This window comes from Idiotropiscis lumnitzeri, unplaced genomic scaffold (assembly GCF_059441095.1).
Source record: "Idiotropiscis lumnitzeri isolate Australia: NSW breed Sydney's pygmy pipehorse unplaced genomic scaffold, RoL_Ilum_1.0 HiC_scaffold_102, whole genome shotgun sequence".
NCBI classification, from domain to species: Eukaryota; Metazoa; Chordata; class Actinopteri; order Syngnathiformes; family Syngnathidae; genus Idiotropiscis; species Idiotropiscis lumnitzeri.
Window position 1 is genome coordinate 619,478 of NW_028283640.1, and position 10,029 is coordinate 629,506.

Sequence of the window (10,029 nt, forward strand, 5' to 3'; positions counted from 1 at the left end):
ATTTTTTTTCTCAGATGAGATGAGGTTACCAAAACACTCCATCCATCTGCTCCTGGTCCAGCCCCTCTGTCAAATTTTAGAACCCATTGTGGCCCGCCAATAAAAAAGTTTTCCCACCCCTGCTATATACTATAAGCTATGTTAATGTCGTCAGGCCATTATAGAGTATTTCTTCTGACATTTTGAAGGAGAAATAATACTCAACGTTTTATTTTTTTATGATGTTTGAGGCATTCTGACTGAAATACAGTTCAATTGAGGTTACCAGTAGTCATTTCCATTACCTGTCAATGTAAATTAGAATGTAACTTACTACAGTGAACCCTCGGTTATCGCGGTTAATGGGGACCGAGACCACCCGCGAAAACTGAAAATCCGCGAAGTAGCGGCGCACCTTCAAAAATGCTTAAAAAAAAAAAAGTGCGAAGTAGCGGCGCACCTTCAAAAATGCTTTAAAAAAAAAGTGCGAAGTAGCGGCGCACCTTCAAAAATGCTTAAAAAAATAAATAAATAAAATAATAATATATATATATATATATATATGGGTAGAGAGAGAGAGGGTGAAATTCATGTTATAACAAAAAAAAAAAATTATTAAAACATTTTTTTATTCCCCAGCCATTATTTTTGTATTTATTCAATTACTTCTTTTTGTATTTATTTAATTACTTCGACTTTTACCTGCTGGTACGCCGTCCGGTGTGCCCTGGCATTCTTCATTTATTTATTCATTTATTCATTCATAACTGACAGCCTCGCGCTCCGCTCATGCCCGGGCGGAAGGTGTTCCTCTTCGGCTTAACAACCACGCACGCCGGCCGGTCTCCTCCGGAGCTCTCGCACGGTCCCGAACGGAGCGAAATGTCGCCCCGCTAGTGCCCGGGCGGAAGTTGTTCCTCTTCGGCTTAACTGCCACGCACGCTGGCCGGAGCTCTGGTACGGTCCGAACCGCGCGAAAAGTCGCCCCAAATCGTGCCCGGGGGAACGTGCTCTTCTTTGTCCACTCTCCTCTTCGCCCACGTTCTTCTTCGGCGCACGCCGGCCGTCTAACCACTCCAGCGCCCCGTCGTGCCGCTCGGCGAAACTACAATGCCCCCGAATATTTTTTAGACCCGCGAAGCACTGAACCCGCGAAAGGTGAACCGCGAAGTAGCGAGGGTTCACTGTATTGCAACCAGATACCTATAAAATGTCATTTAATTTGCACTGTTTTGATCGCCACTGTTTTGCTCATTGAACAACAAATGAAAAGATGAATCATACACAGTGTTTGTAAAGATAATTGTCAATGTTTTATTAAATGAAATTCCAATGTAAAATTGTGTAATATTGTGTTATATAATGGGTCTACAACATACATTTCTCACAGACAAGTAGAGCTTTTTCTCATGAAATGTGTTGAAAAAAAACTAACATTTGAACATTGTTTTGCGTTACAACATCCGTGTTTACTGGTCATAAATTATTAACTTAAGTTTAATATACACTACACGAGCTGGGTAGCCACCACGCCTCAACCACCATCACAAGTTCGCTAACCCTTTAAGTCGAACGAGGTAGCTAACATATCGGGTTCAATTTGTACCAAAAATATGCTGTTGTGCCTTGTGTCTCTGTATATGTCGTCATGACGTGTCATTTGACAAAGCCTTGTGTCGATGCTAGTTGTCGATGTAACAGTCTTATGTTAGATGTCAATGTATGTCAATGTTAGATCTCAATGTGTCGATGTTAGATGTCAATCTATGTGTCTATATTAGATGTGTTTATGTTAGATGTCTATGTAAATGTTTGTTAGATGTGATTGTAATGGTTTATGTTATAGACGTCAATGTAAGTGTCAATGTTAGATGCCCATGCATGTTTGTTAGATGTCGATATATGTGTCATTGTTACATTTCAACGTAAATGTTGTTCGTGCAAGTTTCCAGTCCTCCAGCCACGTGACATCATGTGCGTCAAAGTGATAACTCGTACATTTCACGGACAGACACCATTGGTAGTTTTGACCGGGAAAAAAAAAATCATTTATTTTTTTCGAACACCTCATGTCTCTTTCAGCGTAAGAATAAACATGACACGACCAAAATAAAATATACCAACACAGGCAAATATTTAAGGAGCACTCAAGAGATACACTTCAGCTCATTTAATCCCACCTATTTTTACTAACGCAAACCCTTCAATTCTAGCGCCCACAGAATAGTGTGCTATAATGCTATAAAAATATGGAGCCTTTACCTGACAGCGTTTGAATATAACTGAATTCCCATTGCTCACGAAAAACTGAGAAACTAAGAACAAACATTTCAAGCACAAGCTTGACTTGACTTCAACAGTTCTATTTTTTCTTTCGTGACAGCTCAGACATCAAAATAATGCTTTCCTTCTATAAAATAAAAACAGCATGACAAAAGGTGCTGAAATAAACTATATACGGAAGTGCGTGAGTGACAGTGTGTGCATGTGTTTTTGCAACGCATGTGTACACCCCGCCATACAAATTACACAATTCGTTGGGTATGTGGTATACACTTAAAAACAATTGCCTTGGAGCAAGTGAACACAACACGTCTCACACTGTATACATGCTGTAGAAGGGCTGGGCGATATGACCTCAAATCAATATCGCGAGAAATCGAGCAATTTTACCTCGATAACGATAAATGCACAATAAATTCCCACGTGGACTAAAATCAAAATAAATGCAGGAATTGCATATTGACTGTTTTTTTTATTGACCAACTGGTACACTTTACTTTCAATGAAAAATAAAAGTACAAAAATCATTTGTATGAACATTCCAAATAGCTTGCAGGGTTCGCGGTTAACTTTAAAAACTGCTTGCCCATAGGGCAAGTGCCACTAAAATTTGCCTTGCCCGAGTGGCCAAATTACTTGCCCGACTTGGGCAAGTGACAATTTTTTTTCTCTAAGAATAAAATGTTTATGGTTGTAAAATGTGCGCCACAAATGTAAATAAACATATAATCTGATAAGCATACATTAATCTTGTTTTCATCATCAACCATGAAACCCTACTCACAAGAGCAAATGTATCATCCTGTGCAGTTATTGAAAATGTTAATTGTAGTTTTAATAATTAACAAATCTGCATGTTAAATTGGGAAAATGATATTACAGCAATCCAGATGATCAATTTTAAGTCCAGGAGAGCGTATTAATTGAGGAATCACATGAGTAAATTATGAGTGTGGCAAATTTGTGTATTCCTTTAAGACCAGTGCCTGTGGTGCTGCCTCCATAAGTTTCATAGCATAAACAGAACACAGTCACTGACACTATGTCAGGTCACATCATGGAGCTAATGAATTAACAGCCAATAATCAAATATTACTCCCTTCCTTACTCACAACTGAATTGTCTACTTAAAAATATTCGAGCTATTTTAGTCATGTCAGAGGAATCCGAAATGTTCGGATTTGAACGAACTCGTCGCCACTCGTAAACATGCGCAGAAGGTAAGAAAACTTCCGGCTGTCAATTTTCGGCCAAAATATCGTAGGTTTTTGTTGTGTTTTTCAAACTTCAAATGAGGATGCTACGACAGCGAGTTCCAATACTGCGGGATTTATTGACGTCCACTTTAACTCGACATTCACTGAACTAACTGATCCCCGTAGCGCCCGCCCATTACCCCCGATAAGGCCAATGGACCATACCAAAACATAAGGGGTTGTCTGGGTTAAACCATCACCATACAGTGCACACAAACAGATCACACCACCGTTTTCGTCAAAATTAAAGATATTTGGCTGCTTTAAAAAATGCTTGCCCGGTCGGGCAAGTTGCCCATAATTTTACCTTGCCCGTGGCCAAATTTCACTTGCCCCGGGCAATCGGGAAGCGGTTAACCGCGAACCCTGAGCTTGCTTTGCATGACTTGAACAATGTCACAAAGAAAAAGGGTACCTCTTGCGAAATCTTTTTCTGCAAATAGATTGCGCCAAGATGCTCTCATGATGTAAATAATGGCAAATAAAAAAACGCGAAATAAAATGAAAGAAAATGTCAATGCAAGCCAAATAAACAAGTGGGTATTATCGGGGAAAATGTGCCGTCTCGAGTACTCTGCTGCGCAGTCGCCACTTGTCATCTATGGAATGCACAGTTAGGCTCAATCAGGGATCCATGTTGCGACCCGACCACAAGTCGGATGTAGATGCAAAATGCTTGACATGTCTAAGCTCCCGGCCCGATGTAGTCCATATCGGGAAATACGGCTTTCATGAAGCGTTTAAATCCTGTGCGCGCCACGTAACTAGACGAGCTTTATCTTTAGCTATGTGCTAGGCTATCGCGTCCACCTCTGAGACGTTCTCTCGTATGGTGTCGCCTCCGTTCATGGGCTGTTGTCACTTGTCGAACCTTGCTTCTCACTTTGAACTTTCAGCACAGCATGGTTGTGTTGTGGGTGGTGAGAAAGCTTCTGGATTTGAATCGCCAGCAACGGGAGCGACAGACGGGTGGAGTCACATGACTAGAGGCGCTGTAGCGGTCTTAAAGGGGCATGAACATTGCCGCAGACAAAAGGCTTTTCTTTTTTTATTCATCGAATTTACCGACATGGGCAAAATGATTTCGGTCATTGTAATAAATTTCGGTAACGGTAAATTTTCGGTTTATCGCCCAGCCCTATGCTGTAGCATGGCTTTCTTTGCCGTGGGTGTCAAATATTTTACTTTGTTTTCAGAGTGCTTACAGACCTCTTGGTTTTGCCTCAAAATAATTGTCTGCAAAGCAGTCTGTGCCATCCGCATCATTGATGTGCAGGAGTAGCTTGTTGGTAATAAATAGCTGCAAGAAGTCCGCTGTTTGCCGCAGCATCCAGTGGTCCAGCGCTCGCAGTGAAAGTCTTGTCTGGCAGCCCGAACCATCCCCAAACATTTCGAGATGCACGCCCACTAAATTCCAGAAATATAAACATGGACAAACTTGACATTCTTCCAGATTCTGTCTCTTTGCATTGTTTTGAAGTTACTCCTGCAACTTTTCCACTTCTTCGATCCTCCCCATTGTCTGAAAAAGAAGTGTATATTTTGATTTGAAATAATGACCTCAACATACCAATACATTTGTTTATCATCTGAACTGGATTATTTTGAAACAACATTTGGGATGGACATCTGGGATTTGTTGTTGTGTATATTCAGAGTAATCCTTTTCTTGTATATAGCTTAAGCAATAGTCGCTGGCCTTGAAAATGGGTACAAGACTTGACCAAATTAAGATGCCATAAGGTCTAATTTGCCCCTTCTCTACCACAACCGATTTAGAGGCCATTAGTAACAGATTTGAGAAGACCACTTTTAAAGATATGAAGCCAGAGCTCGGCACCGGACCCATTTTTATTATTTATTATAATTTTAATGTATTATTGAGCAAATGACACAATATGTCAGTAGTGATTACCACAGAAGTCATGTCAAAATAGTGCAAATTCTGAGGTCGACTTCAAATCAGACAGGCGGAGACGAGCGCCAGAGAAGAGATGAGAATCAGAAGAGATGTTGAAGAAGCTAATAACAAAAAAAACAAAAAAACACATCAAATCTCCATGTAGTAGCAACGGGGATGGCTCATGGGGTCAGGAGAAGTGAGCGGGAGATGGGGAGTATGAGGTGCCGTTGGGGACAAAAGTCAGGAATCGCTTCACACTTCTGAAATGCACTCTTACACACCAGTGAAATTGTTGTTGCTCATGCATACTTATGAAACGCTATCATACATACGAGTGAAACGCTCTCATACACACTAGTGAAATAGTTGTTGCTCATACACTCGTCAAATGCGCTCATACACATAGGTGAAACATTCTCATACACACCAGTGAAAGGCGCTCAGGCACAATTGTGAAATTATTGTTATTCATAAATACAACTGAAACATGCTCATGCCCATACACGAGTGAAATGCTTTCATACAAACACCCACACTGTTGAAAATGCTGTCATGAACACAAGATCGCTTACAAATACTAAAATGTAAAAATTAATCATTTATTTAGCAGGGATGCATGGTGGGCGACTTGTTAGCACGATGGTCTCACAATGCAGAGGTCGCGGGATTGATTCCGGCTTTCCTGTTTGGAGTTTGCATGTTTCCCACACGCCTGCGTGGGTTCTCCGGTTTCCTCCCACATTCCAAACACATGCATGGCAGGTTGTTTGGACACCCTAAATTGGTGTGAGTGTGAGCGCGGATGGTTGTTTGTCTTTGTGTGACCTGCGATTGGCTGGCAACCAGTTTAGGGTGTACCCCACCTACTGCCCCAAGATAGCTGGGATAGGCTCCAGCACCCCCCGCAACCCTTGTGAGGAGAAGCCGTACAGATAATGGATGGTGGGATGGCATTCATAATGGACGGCCGCCACGGTGGGCGACTTGTGAGCACGATGGTCTCACAATGCAGAGGTTGTGGGATCGATTCCGGCTCCGGCCTTCCTGTGTAGAGTTTGCATGTTCTCCCAAGCCTGCGTAGTTTTCTCTGAGTTCGCCAGTTTCCTCGCACATTGCAAAAACATGCATCCATTTACTCTGATGCCAATGTTTTCTGTACCTTATGGCAGATTTTTCTCTTTGCCGAAGACTATTAGCACTTGTAGAGCGAGGACCTGTGCCACAGTCGTCAACTGCACCCTAAAATCAGATCATTTTGTATTTTAGACATTACACACTACACAGTTAAAGATGGTCCAAAAAAGAAAAATGGATTAATGTATTTCAACTTACATAATACTCTTTAAAGAGCTGACCAGCTCATTCCCAGAGGTACGTATTGGGGCGTATTGGTCGTCTTTACAGAAGACTCCAGGAGGTAACTCAGGTTTGACCTTCAGCCACAACAGAGTGTTGGGTGTGAGTGCTTCCAAGTCGTTGAGGTCGGAAGATGTCCTTGTGATAGGCCTGCTGTTTATAACTGCTTCAGCCTCACCAAGCAAGGTATATTGACTTTCTTCACCCGAAATTTGTTCTTTTACAGTGACATTCAGGATTTTTCTCACAGACCAAATAAGTCGCTCACAGCTTCCTCCGTGGTGGGAACCTGCTGGGGGATTGCTATGCCACTGAATACCTTTTTGCAGCAAGTGTTTCTCGATTTACTTAGTGTTCCATTCTTTGATTGATTTCTTCATTTCACTGTCAGCTGATCTAAAGTTGGTTCCGTTATCAGAATACATCTCTCTCACTTGTCCTCTTCTGACAAGAAATCTTCGGATTGCGTTGAGACAAGCATCTGTGTCACGTGAAGATGCAATTTCCAGATGTACGGCTCGTACAGCGAGACATGTAAAAATCACGCCGTATCTCTTTACTTGTCCTCTAACCCTACTTACTTAGAATGGACCAAAATAATCAACGCCAATTCTCTTGAAAGGCGGATCGTCAGGTAGCACTCTTCTGATGACTCTAGCAGCTCGAGGTATCCAAAACTGTTGATGCAGATTAGCCATCATGTGGTTCCTTCCAGCGTGAGCTGTAATCTCATGAATGTATCTCAGGACTAGCTTTGTGTTATGTGAATCCTTGGCAAGATGGCTTGCTGTTTTGCTGTTTCAGGCATGGCTGCGTGGCTCAACTGTCCACCAACCCTCATGACACCATCTTGAAGTACTATATTGAACTTGTAAAGTGGGCTACTTTTCTTCACCCTTTTTTGTTTTTCAAATATGGCTAAATCTTTTTTGAAACTTCGCCTTTGACAGTATTTCACAAGTTCTCTTTCTGCTTTATCCAAGTCGTCGCAGGTCAAATACTTTCCTTTGACAGTTCTCTTGAATAAATTCATCTTGCCTTCTTCACCTAATGTGATTAACTCCTTTCTATTTTCCTTTACTCTGTCAGTAAGTCTTTCAGCTTTAGAAACCAGGCTACGGCCTGCTTCAATGCTGTCCAAGACGAATAATGGTTCATCCACTGGCCCAGAGAATCTTTGGGCTACAGTGACTGAATTACATGCACTTGAGTCACTCATTTGACCTCCAGGTCATTAATTGGTAATTTGAAGTGGTTTTTGTGTTTAACTAAATTCCTGGACACTGCCTGATTTTTTTCAGAGCTGTACAACCACTAGAAAGGGTGGTTCCCACAATGTGAGTTTTGCTCAGGTGGCCCAACAATGTCACAAAAACAAGTAGGGGTGTGTGTGTGTGTTTGTATAAGCTACATGTTGGGGACCAACATCGGACAGCACACCCACTGTAGGGGACCAAAATTTTTGTGGGGACCAAAAATCTGGGCCCCACAAAAAAGAGCATTGAATTCAGTGATAAGAAGCTCAGGGGGAGGTCCTGTCAAAGTTTCAGGGCTTCCCAGGAAGGTCACAAAAACAAGACGAGTGTGCTAGAAATGTGTGTGCGGAAAAATTACTCAGGATCGCTGTCTAGTGGTCGGTCCCGGTACTGCACTTACGCACACTTCACACACTCGGCTGGTCTGCGCATGTGCAGGACAGTCTGCTTTATGTCAGGCAGCCACCCTCCCCTCCCCCACAGCCCAACCCGAAAAATTGAGATGTTAGTTAAGTATTTATTCCTATTATTGAGTGAGATTACATATTTTTACTTGGCAGCTGGCACAACAGCTAAGCTTGGAGCACAGTTATTGCAAAATAAAATAAATAAACAGTAACAACAATAACGATTGTTAATATTGTTATACTTTATAGCGTAACCTATTTATACTAATTTTCTGTATGCAATTTCAAGTGCAACTAATATAGTTGTGCATATAGATAGCCACCAAACTCCATACATTAGATAAAAATAAGAGCCACGATGTTAACCAATTAACAGTTCAAGAAAAAAGCAGACATCCAAGAACTTGCTTTGTTACTTTTGCGTGGCCAGAACTACAAACCCCAAAGCAGAGCAAACCCAAAACATCAGAGAAAGTACAATACTTTTGTCAAGGAGTGGTGCTGCTGCTTTGCGATCGCTGCCACCATAGTGAACGCGCTACCACATTCGTGCACACGCACACATGCCACACACCTGTTTTCCACGTCCTGTCAGTCCACTCCGTCGGTCCACATTTATTTCGTTGGTCAGCCATCACGGTTGGGTGCGCACTAGATCGCTGTTAAACCATCTTCTACGCCACAGTCCTCGTGTTCAACAAACATTTCTCCCGAACTCGCCTACCATGCACAACTCTCCACTTTCAAACCGAGCGCCGCTGTTACTTCCGGGTTTTTAGCGCCAAGCACTTGACGCTAGCGTGTGACGTCATGGCGAAATACTAGGTTTTAAAATAAAAATTTTCTTTTTTTTGTACAGTCTAAGTGCATGGGGTTATGATAGATCGAATGAGTATACCTTTATGTACTCACTAACATTTATGTTGATCATAAAATGTTGTTTTGATGAAGAAAACTGTTATTTTTTAGAATCAATTGGCTTAGGGCACTTGGGCAAACTACGGCCCGGGGGCCACTTGTGGCCCGTTAAACGTTTCAATCCAGCCCCCCAAACTTGAAAAAAATTAAATGAATAAGCCTTGTTAATGGTTTATTTTCTAAATACTGTGGTTTTTCAAAGACATATATATTGTTGTAATGCTTTTGTTCACTTTCGTTTAAAATTAAATGTATTTTAGGACTCATTGTGCCCCCCCCCCCCTCCCAATCAAAAAGTTTGCCCATCCCTGGCATAGTGGATGGGCCGAGGAGTTTAAAAGGCACACATCATGCATTTTTCAGTCAGTTTTAGCCAGGGCTTGGTATGGGGAAGACCAGCTGGTTTACATGTAATCATTAAATTTTCCCAAGTTTTATTTAAGTTAATTGGACAAAACAAAAAAACGCAATATTCTTCTGCCAGAGAGTATGTAATATTCTTCTGCCATTTTATTGTAGAGGGCCATTTTGAGCCCCTAACAATATTATTCAACCAAGAGATCATGAGTCGTCGCCCACTTACTTTCTGAAGTCAGCTGGGATGTCACGGCTGTGACCCTCGTGAGGATAAAGTGGTTCAGATGGAAAAGTAGGACTAAGGGCTTTTTCTC